Source organism: Thunnus albacares, chromosome 22 (assembly GCF_914725855.1).
Source record: "Thunnus albacares chromosome 22, fThuAlb1.1, whole genome shotgun sequence".
Lineage (NCBI taxonomy): Eukaryota > Metazoa > Chordata > Actinopteri > Scombriformes > Scombridae > Thunnus > Thunnus albacares.
In genome coordinates this window covers 24,913,216-24,928,988 of record NC_058127.1, presented here as the reverse complement: position 1 = coordinate 24,928,988, position 15,773 = coordinate 24,913,216, and positions in this window count along the sequence as shown.

Here is a 15,773-nt window from a genome sequence, read left to right as displayed (position 1 = left end):
ACCTAACATTCAAGATTCATTTAAGATTTAACATGCACTATGAAGAGGAAAGGGTTTAACACCAGTATGAACAGGAGGAATGATTGCAGCAAGAAAAACATGTTTGAATGTTCATATTGACACCTGACTGTTTTAAGACAGACTTAAAAATGTGTGAACCTATCCTTTAACAACTATTGGATGGATTAAGAAGCCAAGAAATCATGAGATGTACAAACTTGAAAGGTATTATCCCATTTATACCCTGGCCACTTGACAACAAAACACCATTAGTCAAATAAAAATAATTTGTTCATTATAGAACTAATTTTAGTCTTGTTTTCTTGTTTTTCTACTTAAGTATATTGCTGCCACTATAGGTGTCATACCCAATGTTTGTGATTGTTTAAATTAGCCTTAATGATATAGTATATAAAGGAAAGCTGCTTTTCTGTATGTTTTCATTTGATAACTCTTCCTGCTACACACAACACACACACACACATAGTATCAGTGGAGCTAGAGCCACTCAACTGCAGCTATGGAAGTCAAATAGAGTCGTTACAAACTACAGTTGTAACTGCAGTGTGAGGTATGAATAACCAATCTCAGCTCATGAACTAGAACTTATATATTATACTTATTTTTACAAGAAACATTTCTTGCTATACCACAACATTCTTGTCATTTCACAAAATCTAGATATGCTCAAATTGAATCCCTTTGCTTTATTTGCAACCTTTTGGCCTTTTTAGACTATCTCCATTCATGTAATGAAAGTGTACATTTTACTATGAAGTATGACATTGAGCCCATCACTTTCCTTGATGTCATTGTGATTAAACAAGAAGGCAAATTACACACTGTTCTCTTTCATAAGCCGACAGACCGCAATACTATTTTAAGAGTCAACAGTTTCCACCTGTGATCTCTCATCAAGAGTTTACTGACCAACCAATTTCAGAGCAGGCAGTGATGACACAACATATCTTAAACAAACCATGGACCTAATTAATATGTTTCTGAGCTGGGATTACAAAAGTGAGTGGATAAACCTGACCAAATATTCCCCCTTAGCTTCAGAGTAGAGATCAGTGATACAAAAACACTGGCACATCGTTGGAACTGATCACACTCTCAAACTAATTTTTAAAGATCCTCCAAAATAGATTTTCAAACATTGTAACAATATACAAGATATGGTGATGAAATCTGATGTGCATCCTGTATGTATGTCCATCCTCTTTGCTAACAGTAACAGAGGGGAACTACAAATGAGGTCGCTGCAGTGTGTGTTCACCAACAGTAGCTGCTCCTTCCATCATCCACATACGGGCCCTCACAAGCCCTGCACACTCACATCTGTGAACACAGGAGTAATATCAGAACAGGTGATATGCGTAGTCCTCTAGCAGCTCACTATAAATTGGCTGGTCATAATTTAGATATCTGGGCATTGAAAAAGTTGAAAAACCGCCTAGAGGGGTGATCACAATAAGAAGGTTTTGAAGTGAGAAAATGATTGGATTTACTCTCTCAACACCCTGTCCCCTCCCAGATTGACACATGTTAATGTGATTAGATGATTGGGATGTTTCCGGTCATTTATGTGCTTCATTTCCTTCCTGTGGATATTGGTAGAAAACCCCAAGACAAGGGATGTTATGATCCATAGTAACCTAACAGTAACATAAAAAAACAACACTGGTTCAAAACAACCCATTGGTGCTGGGTAAGTTAGCCCAGAATTGCATCAGCCCATGCTGGGTCAATTTTTAACCCAATGATTTTGTTAAAAGGAGAAAAAGACCACAGTCAGGAAATTGTTGCCTACAGTGGCTGCAAAAACTGACAATGACTGGTTCATACAGTTTGATTAAGTTTTATTTAATAAAAAAAAATCATCCATCCAGTATTTTATAAGTGGCATAACTGTTTTTCCTTCTTCCCTTTCTTACCTGCTTCTCTCTCCACCTGCTGCCTTCCCTTCTTTCCATCTACCAGCTGTATTGAACAGCAATTCATTACCTAGTGACTTGTTACAGTCTGGTCACTCTTAGGTCTCTGCACACGTGGGGCTCCTGGACTGCAACCTCTATCAGCCTGTGCATGACCCCTGTGTGTCATTACAAATATTTAGGGACCAACCATTCCCTTTTTTAAAATTTGAGATCAAAACATTTCCCAACTATTATGATCCTCTCATTATCCTTTTAGGTCCAAAATGATATTTGTTCCATGTTTCATTGTAGGTAAATTGTTTGTTTACCTGAAAATGCTCATAGAAAAGATTACACACACTGTGGACTGGATATTGAAAAGTTTTGTTGCTGTTCACTCAAAAAGCCCAGTAGGTGGTGCTGCAGCAGCAGTAGCTGCAGATACCCTGACCAGACCATGCTGTCTATGTCAGGAGAAGAGGTACACATATAATACAGGTTCTCATCTTCACAAGACATTTTTCTCAATCACCTGCAAAAATATGAACACAGCTTTTCTGAGTATGCTCCAAAATGCATCATTGGTAGACTTAACAAGCAAGTTTATGTTGCCATATAAGTTCTAATATGTGTCTTCTGCCTTGATAACTTGATTGATTTATGTTAAATGTTGCTTTTTTAAGTACAGCGTCATTAGGTTAAAAAAACAACTTTATTTTCAGCACCCTATTGCCACAGTCTTTCAGGCAAATATTAAAACATCACATGTAAAATAAAAAAAAGAAAATGTGGACATCACGCCTGAGTAAAAAGCAATATGGAACGAGAGAGAACGAGTAAACTGTTGTATGATGGCTCATCTGAAAATCACAATTGCCTGGAGTCTAAGTGAATGTAATGGCTGACAAAACAAATTGTGTCCATCAGTTAGCTGCAGAACTTATGTCAATTTACCCTTCAACTTTACAATTGAAGGAATGTTTTTGCTTTCAAAAGCATGTGTTCAGAAATTCTCCTGAAAGTTTTGCAGAACAATTTTCACCTCCGACGGGGCAACTCCTTTAAAAATGTCACACATTATTGCTACAGTACACATTGTGTTGGCTGTGTTGAGATATTCCGTGGATTTGACAGATACACATGTTTCTCACCAAATACTGTGCATGAGCTAGTGAAGGACTGGTTTGTATAGTTTGACAGTATTTGTGCGTCTCTGCTGTTAGGAAAAACACCGAGATCATTTTCCCTGTAGACTCACTCAAAGAGACAAAAATGACATCAACATCAAGCTCTAAATGACTCCTCAGACCCAAAGCTAAGATCTCATGTAATGGCAATATAAGGTGTTAATGTGTTATTCTATCTGTGTTTATTATCATCCTAAAAACAGATATGTGGATGTTTATTTTGTTAAATCATAACCTCTATTTATTTTTCAAATTAGCTAAACTACTCCACAATCTTTCCATTACCTTGTGGTAGCTGCAGAAGTACCCCTAGTTAGGGAATCACTGTAGTAGATCATTGACTACGCATACTGTTTTAGTTCTGTTTATGGACAGGCTCGCACAAATGAATATTCTAAATAGTCTACATGCAAACCTTCCTTGGAGACACAACTGGACTTAAAAATATGTTGGTCAGTGTGTGGGGCATCACATATTGTATATCAACTTTATAGCTAATAAAGCTATAAACTGTTAAACTGAATGTAATTTCTTCTTCATATTTGCTTGTAAATTGTCTTGTTGCTGTAAAAAGCTTCATTAAAGTTTCTCATGGATTAACTGTGTTTCAAACCAGCCTGCAGTACATCTGAATGCAGAGAAAGTCCATTTGTATGCAGAATTCATCGGATTGTAATATCCAATGTATGGATATGTATGTGTGTATGTGTGTGTGTGTTTTAAACTAAACCAGGTGTCCTTTGTCAATGTCAGAGCCACTCCAGACAGGAAGGTGACAGAGTGATTGACAGCTCAGTCTGTTCCTGTGACAGAGATACATTTTTCCATTCAGCCTGGCAGCCTTCACTGCCAGCCTGTATCCACTGTTCAGCCTCACCACTCAGACTACACACACACACACAAACACATAAGTCATAGTAATTATGGCTTAAATTGGCTGTAAAGGCTAACACTGCTCGATTTTGATGTCTTTGTTGCTGATGTATGATACTGCCTTTTTCAGGGTTTGATGCACTAAAACCTCTAATCTAAAAAGATTGTGAACATTCTGTCTGACTGAAACAAAAACTTACCTTCAAACTAGGGATGTACGATATTGGATTGTTTGCCGATATATATGCCAATATTTACAACTCATTGTGGCCAATTGCCGATGCCGATACTGATATATGCACATATTTTTTTTCCAGATGGCTGAGGAGACTATTATGCATGCAAGCATAGATTGTACTAAGTATGGTCAAGAAGGACAATATATGAAGGAAGAATTTAGGAAGCCTTAAAACTTCAATGAACCTGCCAAGTGGGTGAAGCAGTAGAGTTTTCATTGAATTCATAAGACAGACAGGATTAATGTGTAGGATTTAATCTCTGGTCCACATTCCGGAGCAGAAGATGGCGGGAATGCACCTAATACACTGGTTGCCAACTGCCGCTAAAAACCAAAAAGACCCCCCCCCCCCCCAAACAGAGCGGTACATCCTGTCAGCCGAGGTGTTTCCTGTCTGAAGCCGAATTTAGCAGCTCCTTAACGGACAGTTTCTCCCTGACAGCCCCGGTGCTTCCTCCGCAGGCTCCACTTCACTCAAGCTGCCCGTCAGATGCGCTGCTTCTTCCCACTTTAACCTGAATAACAAATCAGGGTTTGGTGCTCTGGTTGGATCCACATGGAGAGCCGGGGCTAACGTTAGCCTGGAGGCTAGCAGAGGCTAGCTGGCTGTGCTTCCCTCCTGTCATGCTGCGGCTAACGCTCCGCTAGCCTCTCAGCTAACGCGGAGGAGAAGGCAACAAATTGGCTTCTCATAATCGGCAGAAATGGCCGATGTCGATATTTCATTTTAGAGTTTTTATCGGCCAATACCGATCACATGCCGATAATATTGTGCATCCCTACTTCAAACCATTTTAAAACATTGCCAGATTAGACAAATCAGCCCTCAGTTTATCAGACACTGACTCAGATAGAGGATGATGTCACACCAGCACCACAATTATTCCTTTTCCCTACAGACATGCACAGCAGATCCACGTGAAGCATGATTCCCCGGTGAAATTATTCTACTAATTGTTTTGTTTTTTTTGTACTTTGCTTTGAGAGACACGACTAGACTAGACTCAGTGAAATTAGCCTGATAATGACATTAACATTTAATTCATCTACAGCAGACATGTCCTGACATTCTCAGAGGTTACAGGTGACTGTTGAGCAGCAGAGAACATTATGTTTGACCATGCAGAGATAAACATGTCACTAATTCATGTCTGTTCCACCCCTGGCACTGCTGGAGTCTCCAAACATTTCTGTTCTCATTATCTGCATCTGGACATATGTATGCATATATATTTTATTTTTAGCTACATTCACATATAGAATAGTTGTTGTTTAGTCCCTGTATTATAAGTCCTGTTAAATAATTTCAATCAATTTCAGGATGACTGCAGATTCCAGTGCTGTGTTATGATTTTTTGTGGTGGGTTTTTGCTTACATTTGGCTGATAAATTGTGTCTTGGGTTGTAGGTTGTGGGTTGTGGGTGGATAAACCTGCTAAGGGGCCCACTCTTTGTGCAGCGTGTACAGTTTTTCTATGCTGGAATACAACCCTGTCCCAGATTTTAAGCATTTAATTATATAATTATTTATGTAATTATATATTTAGTGTCTGCCCTTAAAACCTTCCATACATGGTAGTCAATTGTATTTTAAAGTTATTTTGTTTTGTTTTGAAATAACCAGTAGCAAGTGATATATCTGTGCCGGCAATGGCATTCTCAGTGAAAACATAAGCTGTGGCAGGGAGACTCTTGATAGACTGCTACTACAACTCAGTTTTTGCATTTGAATCACAATTTGTGAAAACTCAATGGAGGCAGCAGTTTTATTAACAAGCTTTGTCACGTTTTTGCATTTGGCATCTTACTACTTTTCATGTACAGTTGTGTTATGTGCTTCTTTGCTGGTTAACTTCTTACAGCACAAGTAGAAAAACTAGTGAGCCAGGCTACGGGGAAAAAAAGCCTAGTAACACCTTCGGCCGGCTCCAGCAGTACTGGTCATAGCGGTCCATCAAGATTCCCCCAGCTGTAGGAGCAGTTAACGTTCTTTCATGACCATCACAGAAATATGTCAATTTAAGAGTTGATATTTCTATAAGTCGTCTTGCAACTCCCTGTGCAGCTATGGTGATATCCTCCACACTTGTGGACATTTTTTGTGGCCTTTTTCTATCACTGTTTTTCATGAATGTAGATAGCTTGCCAGCTATCTAGGAAGAGGATTGTTTTTTGCCCCATCAAACCTACTTTTAGCACATTCTGAGATCTCGGAAATTACTTTGGTGAATACAATGTCATCATAACCAATCCAAACAATGGTCTGAGCTATGAAAAACTCAAGTTTAAGTCATTAAACACGACTTAAAACAAGAACATAAAAATAATGTGCATCACTCTAACCTTGCAAGCCAGAAAAGTCTCACTATTGATCAGACTCTTGATCAGTCTATGTATCCAGTATATTTCATACTGTGCTAGTGTCAACCCAAGCCTACATATCGGTCTATCCATAAAGCACTAATACACATGACCTCAGACCACCAACTCTTTTTTCTCCCTTGAGGCCACTGTAGTCCTTGTTCACTAATGTAGAGTGTTTTCACCCAGCTGTAATATTCTTTGATAGGTGAAGTGAGTCATTTCAGCCCAACGCTAAAATAACCTCCCTGCCCTCGTGCATACTCACTAATAACCCTGCATACAGCTCAGAGACATGGAAATCCTGAGATGATTAACCTACAAACTCTGATCTGTCCAGGAGAAGTCTTGATCCTGTCCATCTTTTTCTGGTTAACAACATTTGCAACCCTCTGCTCCCAGTTCTTCCTCCACGCAGAAATATTACATCATCCATCTTTCTTTCAATTACCACTGGCAGCTCTCTTTTGTCTGCTGTAGCCCACTGAGTCACTAATTGGATCATAAACCCCACCCGCCACCCATGGGTGTGAGTGCAGGAGCAAAGGCTGCTGTAACCTGCTACAGTGTCAGATGTGTTTCTGAGCTCTGATCCTCATCTCAGTTAAGGTCATCCCATCTAAAGGGTTAAAGGGTGAATGAGGTTTTAGATTTTAACAAATACAACACAGGTAATGATTCAGTGCAAGATACAGCCAGTCTTGTTTTCAAAATCAGCAGACTGAGGACATTTTATGCTAGAAGTGGTTAAAATCTATATACTAAATTAAATACAGTATGTCAGCTGTTTTAAAGACTATGTATCTTTCACTGTACAGCGGCTACTGTGGCTCGAATTACGGGATAGTGGTAAAAGCTAAAACTGTCAGTTACACTGTACAGTGATATTTTGATTAACATGAGCCACCATAAGCTACTGTATCAGACCAAGTAAAGCTGTAGCAGCAGAAGGGAAAGGTGTATTTTATTGCTTTGATCCGAACTTTTCATTTGTAAGAGGAATATTGTGTTATTTCCTCTTTGAAAGGTAACATATTTTTGCTTTACTGTTGTAAAGTTGTATGCTAGTTCACTAACAAAGACCATGGCCGTCTGGAGTGGTGGTGGAGGTGGAGGCAGAGAGGAGCAGGAAGAACCTGGCTTTGTTGTCGGTTCGGCGAAACGGGATTTGTATCTAGAGTTCAGCCTGGCCTTCAGCAGGGGCTGAAGAAGCCTGGGCTCTGTTGTAGTCATAGATGTATTATAAGAGCTGGATACCGGACTAAAAATGGCACCCATTCAGTCCTATAGGAATTGCTCGCCTGGCGCATACGCCAAAAAAAGTTTCTAGCTTCTGGGTTTGCTTCCGCATTGTGCGGCCCATTGAATATGCGCAGTAGTGTTTCCCCCTCTGGCCCTGCCTGCCAACTCCCACTCGGTCCATAGACTTTACATTGTGATGACGTCACAGATTTTTAAATCGCTTGGCTCAAGGAAAGTTTTACAAACATAACACCTCCATGAATCAAAAGTTCATAATAGAAAGAGTCATAATTGACGTTTGCAGTTCGAGGCGCCCTGTCAATAGTTTTACAGGCGTCTCTTTTACAATAGTGGTCCATGGGGCCCTTTTAGGGCCGCAGGGGGATTTTTCGCTGCAATACTGAAAGTGGCCCCTGGGAAAAATTGGCTGCAAGGCTGAGTGGTGGCGCGATGGATGTACAAAGAGAATTGGATACAGGAAGAGCGCCAGGCTTTGAAGCAAATTTCACAAAGTGGCCAAACCGTGTAATTACAACGTCACATGATGCACACTGGCCCAAAAAGACTTTTTCCCATAGACTTACACTGTGAAAGAGACGTCTGTAAATCAGCGGATACATTTTTCTGAGTGTCACAACCCCCGCGAAATGACTTGTCTCCCTATCAGAATTAAATCCGTTCGGTCCGATCACATTTCAAAAGAATAGAAGAACCGCATGATTGAATTGTTTTATCCCCATTCAAGTTGGCTGGAGGGCTAAACCGGAAGTAGCTGACTTGGCCAGAGAAAGTCATTAGTGCGCATGCTCTATGGGCCGCACAATGCGGAAGATCCGGGTACTTTCATACCGGGAAGTCGAATTTTTTGCTTCATGCGTCACTGAGCAACTGTCATAGGAATGAACGGGGCCCCGCCTCCGACGCTGTATCCAGTTCTCTCTATACATCCATGGGCGGCGCCCTATCCAGCTCTCACAGTAGGTGTGTTGTGACGACATCAGTGTGCGTCGGCCCGGCGGCGGAAAATACACCCGGAAGAGCGGGAGGATTTGAGCTACCGGCGAGAGAGTTGATGGAAGTAAAGTCTGCGTAGAGTTGGAAAGTTTGTCTTTATCGTCGTTTCGTAAGAGTGGGACGACCGTCTCCTTGAGAGCTCGCTGGAGATGAGCAGACATCCGGTTGAAGATGTTAATCGCTTGGAAAAGAGCCGCGTCCGAGTGGGCCATTGTGGATGCATGTGGAGCGTCTGGATCCCAGCTGATCGGAGGCACGGCGTCTGCAGGAGAAGGCTTCCATGTGGATGTGGTGGTGAAGGAGATATCACGTTGGTACTGCTGGATCTAGTCGTGGGCGGTATGTTGCCGAGGAACGTGGATCGCGGAGCACGGGCAGGAGGTAAGTTTGCTATGCAAACGTGTCTTAGGTCGCGTGAGAACTGAGACGAACGGGAGAGAGAAGGGTTAGCCGCGCTTATATAGGTATGCGCGGATGATTGAATTAGTGAGGCGCAGGTGACTCAATTTAGTGAGAGAGAGTTGCGTGGTCTTATTCCTGAACCTTATAATAACTCAATGAGAAAAGAAGAATTGGTCACTGTTGTTGGAAAGTGTTTAAATGCTGAGACTAGCTAACAGACGGTCCTCTTCATACTCTGATAGTTAAAGTCAAACTATATTTCAGAAAAACAAAAAAACGAAACAATGATACAACACACGTAAGGTTTTTTTCTGTAATACAGCACAATGGTCGAATTTGGTGAAAAGATGACATTACCCGAACAAAACTGCTCACAGCGTCGAGTGGGAGGCGGTCAATGGGGGTCAGTGGGCGGCCGGAGAAAGATCAGATGCCAAAGATTGAAATCAGCTGTAATACATTATCCTCACCAATTATGTTCATAAAATCTGAGGACTCAGGTTTCCATATCAATGAGTACAATATCCAACCTCCGTTCTTTTTTGGTAATGACCAAATGAGTCTGTAGCACCAGATATACAAAAAAGGTCAAGTACTGAAAGCTGTCTTTGAATGTCTGATCCTTAGTCTTGTTGACTTATTAGTTGATCAGTTCCTGATTTAATCTAAATTTTACCAATTTATATTTATAATTCTAGCACAACTGCTTGTGTTTAGACAACATTAAGGACAAGTATAATTTTTTTTATTATTATTGATACCAAAACCTCGTATCAAATTGGCAATATATTGAAAATTTCTGATACCCAGCCCTACCAATCAGTCACCTACCAGTGACATGTTCAGTGCCAAAAATCAATCTGATGCCTTGTGTAACAAACTTAACAATCTATATACATGATATTACAATATATTTTCAATCCATCTACTTGATTTTTTTTCCATATTGTAATTGTTTTGGTCTGTTATACAACATCTATTGCATGTCTGTCCACCCTGGAAGACCTTTGCTTGATTTAGGCGAGGAAGCCCCTCTCCCCTTCCTCTGCCTCTGTTATGGGGTCACCCAGAGGGGCAGTCAACGCCCTTAACCAGTTTAACCAATCAGCTAGAACCAGCTGAGATACCCCCCCCCCCCCCCCCACCACCACCACCACCACCACCACCACCACCACTCCTCATCCCCATCTCAACACCAACACCACACCCCTCCCCAGCATCTCCTGTGACAAATCAGACGACTGAGGGTCCCTTCTCCCTCTTGATACCCCAACCCCCATAAAACAGACCACCATCCCCCACAGCCTGCTGCACGGTGATTAGCAGGTGTATGTGATAAGATGAGTGGCACCTTGCTTTTTTGTTGTTGCACTTTAGCAGGCAAATAGTGCTGAAAACCAGCCTTTCAAGTGCAATTCCTATGCAAGTTTGGACATTTTTCAGCTACATTTTCAGATTCTCTGTAGCCTTCCAACAAAAAAGTCACAACCTAACATGCATCAGTGTGCAGGCTGAGTGTAGAAGATCATGTCATAGTATGACAACTGGACTTCCAAATATTAGAATGAATTTCAAAGCAGATGTGCAATGTCAAGACAAAAAATATGTGAAATCTGATATTGTGAGTACACAAAGTGTGTGTGTGGGTGGCAGGAATTTGTAGTATCCAGCAGTATCAAACAGTATCCAAATGTATTTACCCCCTCCTGTTCATCCTAAAAGATCCTGCTTGCAAGAAATTAAAGTGCTGCAATTATTTACCATGTTTTATTATATCATACATATATCATATATATATATATATATGCATATCATATTATATACTCAATAAACTTTACTGTTGATAACATGGGACTCATTCCTTTCATGCCAATGAAATGTTGCACGGAGCTAAAATAAAAGGGACTTGCTATTAGGTGCTGGAGGAAGTGCAACAACCCAGATACACACACACATACACACACATACACACACATAAACACATAAACACACAGATGCAGTCAAAGAAAATGATGTAAAATGCAAAATAAGAGTCCTCTTGCTACTTAGGTTATGTTCCAAAGCGCAGTGAAATGAGATGAAGTCAAAGACAGGAGAGTGTGACATAAGGAAGTCTGTGTGTGTGTGTGTGTGTGTGTGTGTGTGTGTGTGTGTGTGTGTGTGTGTGTGTGTGTGTGTGTGTGTGTAAAAGAGTGAGTGAGAGACCCGATGAGAACGTCATCTGACTGGACTGGACTACCGGACTACAAGCATACGAGCACCGGCCGGATAAGGGACAGTGGCTCCACTGTGCACCCGGACAGAGAGTCACTGTGCTTGGAAAGGGAACCATTACCGTCACCGGTCCTCTCGCAGCAGCAGCGGGGAGCGGGGCTGAATGCTGGAGGACACCGCGGAAAGTGTCACCAGGAGCAGTTGTGAGTGACTGACTGACCGGGGGAACATGGCTACTTCCCCGGTCACCCCAGCATCGCTGGAAGGAGGGACGCCTTCACCGACCGACAATGAGGAGCCCACGAACCCCCGACAGGTACACGTCTGTGCCCCTTTTGCATGTCCGATAACGCGCCTTCCACGCCGATGTGGAGAAAACAACATACCAAACTCTGTTTGAAAATACATCAGTTTAAGACTTACTCGGGCATCTGCAAAGACACATGAGTGCAAGAACGATTTCAGATGTTATCTGACTCAGCAGAAACTGCTCTTTAATTCGGCTCGTATTCAATACTTAATCCATGCTTAGTTTGAGATGATATCGAAACATAAAATCAGTTTCTAAAGTAACCACGTTCAACAAAAACAGTGATGAGTTATGGCAAAACTGTGTGATCCGTTATAAAAGTTCACGTTTTACTGAAACGAGTGCCGTTTGGTGAACCAAGTGCACGCCGAATTTAACAAAACACTAATAGACTTTTGCAAACTCCTGAGTCATCCTCTGTCACAGACGTATATTTGCTGACGCCCAAGGAAACGTTAAATTGAGGGATTTTGAATGGAGTTTGGTGGGGCGTGTTGTCGCCGCTGACACGCTTATTTGTACGTCGCTGACACTGACAGTGGAGTGGTGGAGTGGAGTAGTTTGTCTGGTACAGAGACAGCAGGCGTTTCCCTGAATGTGACACTCGCATGGCTGTCCAAATCACTACAGGAATGAAGTCATGAACTTCTCCGGGCTGCTAATCCTATTACTGCCATGGTGATTTGTTCTCGAGATGTTGTAAATACTATACAATTTCACCCTGTGCACTGTCAATACCCGCCTAGTAGCCTGTTCACAGAATGTGGCACACTCAGTGCTTTCAGATGCACTTTTGGGTGTATTTTTTGCATCAAAAAAAAAACATAGTCCTGAGCGCACTGAAATATTAATGACATTTCTTTTCTTTTCACCAACCTGTCAAACTGCAGGTTATGGTGTGCTTGTGAATGAGGCATACATAGGAGAGCCAACATGTGTTTCTGTCAGATAGGGATAAACACATATCCCATAGTCACTATATGGCATGTTGTCTTTGCAGAGGTGAATTTGCTTACGGCCCGCTCCAAACTGATGCCTTCACAACAGGTGTATGGTGGTATCAGTGTCTTGTGGCTCTGATGTCCTAATGTGTGCACATGACTGGTGGCAGGAATGCAAAGTGAATGTCAAATGTACAGCTCACACAGCTTGTTCTCAAACCTGAGTACAGGGGGCATAGAGTGTGTGAGAAATGATCTGAAGGTGCAATTTGACTTATGAGGATTTCTATACCCAAAAACCTGCACAGTGATGACAGTAAAGTGCACACAGTGTGTAATGTAAAGCGTGTAAAAACCTGGTGTATGTTTTTGAAATATGGAATTAGGGCCAGCCATGTTAAGGCCAGTGTCTTGTGAAGGTTATAGGTTCTGGCAGTAACTTAAATACAGATCACATGCTTGTTGTAGTGATCCATCAGATTACCAAGCTACACTGTATACTGTACCTACTTTTGGTAATTTGGTTACTGTCTTATTGAATTATGGTCATACCAGTATTTAAATGGCTAAAAATTTGGAGCAAAATCAATTCATTTCAATGGAATTGCCTTGATCAGTGCTGGTCAGCTTTGATATGGGAATTTGAGTTGACCTTTGACCAATAGCGAGCTGTCTTGACAGTGCTGACCTTTGGAGGACCATGAGCCAGACATTCCAAAACAGAGCTATCATAGCTCATCCACTTTAATATAACCTGGCCGGTCGGGGTAAACAGCTTCACAAAAAAGGCAACGTTTGTAGTCAGTTGTTAGACAGTAGTGGAAAAAAAATGTATATTTATTATCTGGTTAGCGACCAAGCTAGCCCACTTACTACCTGGCAGTCAAAAGACAGTTAGCTTGAAGAGCTATTGTGGCTGGCTAGCGGTAGTATATCACGCTATAGTGCATTACAGTACTGTAGTTTTCCATGCAGTATATAATAAATATTGAATTTGTATGAGGATTTAGCCCTTTGTGTGATGAATGATCAATAATTTGAGCTGATTTGAGCCTGAATATTCTGTGCTGTGCTCTTCTATACTTTGTCAGTAATGTATTACGCAATAAATCCTCCAAATTCAAATGTTTTTGTGATCTTACATCGCTATGGTTAAGGTTTAGGTAAGTTTAGGTACGAAAACAACTTGATTAAGGTTGAGGGTCGAAATAAATTCTTTGTCATATGAGACCCTTTGTCACCATGGTTACATTAATAACCACTCAGTTAAGGTACGGGAACGGCCACATTCATGGGTTAAAAGAATCCAATGTTTACTGTCAGTCGGAAATGGGAAACAAACTGCAGTCTCTGGTGTTTCCATAGTTTCACATAGTAAATATGACAATGATAACAGTCATAATTAGTACAGACACTAGAGGGTTGTGTCACTTATATGGTGTACTGTTGTTTTTGGGCATTGCTGAAATGACTGATGCTCTAATTTTTCTTGAAAGGACAGCAAATTGACCCTAGATCTGTCATAAAGAACCAATCACATCCCTGCTGAGGGCTCATGAGACATCCACTGTCACCACTTACAACCTTTTTATAAACTCTTTGTGACTGTGATTTTGCAACTTCAGTTTATTTTAAGTGTTAAATTGTTTAATTTGGTTTACTTATCCTCATTATTTGTTTGGCTTATGGTACAAAAATGCTAAACTTGCAACCATATATGCTATCCTTTATCCACTGGCTTGTCGTCGGAGACCATTGAAGTTAACTTAATGAACTCATTGATCTTGTGAATGAATTATTGATGTTGTGAAACTGTGGCACAGATTCATGAGTTGCAGACTCAGTTGTTGGTGCTCACAACTAGCCCTGTGAATAGTCATTTCTTCAGAAAGCTTCCAGCATCACATATTTTGCAAGGGTGCATGGATAAACTGTGCTGTGCTACTCTCTGATGTAACCAGGCCTCTGTGATAAAAAACTGTTTGACCTGGCTGTGCGCAAGCTGTGTACTTACTCACATCATCACATATTTGGTAGTTAATGTTGTGTATTGATAGGTCTCAATCTAGCTGGCAGACGGGTTGAAGTTTAAAGAGCACACATACATTTTTTTATGCCAAGTATTGCTAGAGCAGAGGTTTCTTGCAGGTTTTTGTGTGAAAAACATCAGATAGTTGTGATGGAAAAGGCTAAGAGGCATAGCTGAAGACTGTCAAACTCCACAGCTACAACAGTCAGTCATGTTGTGTCTGTTGTCTGTTAGCCAGTGTTTTCCATTCGACCACAGTTGCAGTATTTCCTGTAAGCACTCCAAATTACCACTGCAAAGGACTGAACTGTTATCTTGTGAGTATGGATGTTTCAACCTTTCACTTTCAGAATTTATTCACTGTTTTGTGTTATTAGTGTTTTTACAAAACTGAAACCAAGTCCTGTCAATGCAAATATTCAATGTTTAAGGCCTGCCTGATGCTGTTTTATTTTGTGTTGTTCTGGGACTCTAAAACGTGAAAACTTGACATCAGGTCTCTAATCAATTCAAGTTTTCAGGCAGTCCATTCTCAGAGCAGCAACTGCAAGTCATGTCCTAATTTAGCGACATCTGTGGAGATTTGAACCACTAGTGGTGCAATGGAGCAGTCTTTTGATGAGCTGGCCAATTCATGGAGTTCCACTTACAGACAGTTAGTGGCAGTAATGTGTCAAGAAACGTATCGCAATGTGCTAGCAAGAGGCGAGGAAGAATATAACCGTTAGCTAGCAAACATGGATGTAAACAACGCTGATCCCATATTATCCAAAGAATTTGGTTTGTAAGTTTTTTGAGGAAGGAAATGGATTCAACACCTTTTTTTAGGCGTCGAGGATACAAACAAGGCATTTTAGTGAGAAGCACTGAGTGTAGGCGTAATTTTTCCACACGGTACCTTTAAATCTGAAAAGACTCTGAAAATCAAAGTCCCTATTTTACAGCTCATGGATTTAGTTTTATTGGGGTTTTTTTTGTTTTGTTCCCAACCTATAAATGTGTGATCGTCATACATATACATATGTATTCATAGGTTCAATTGG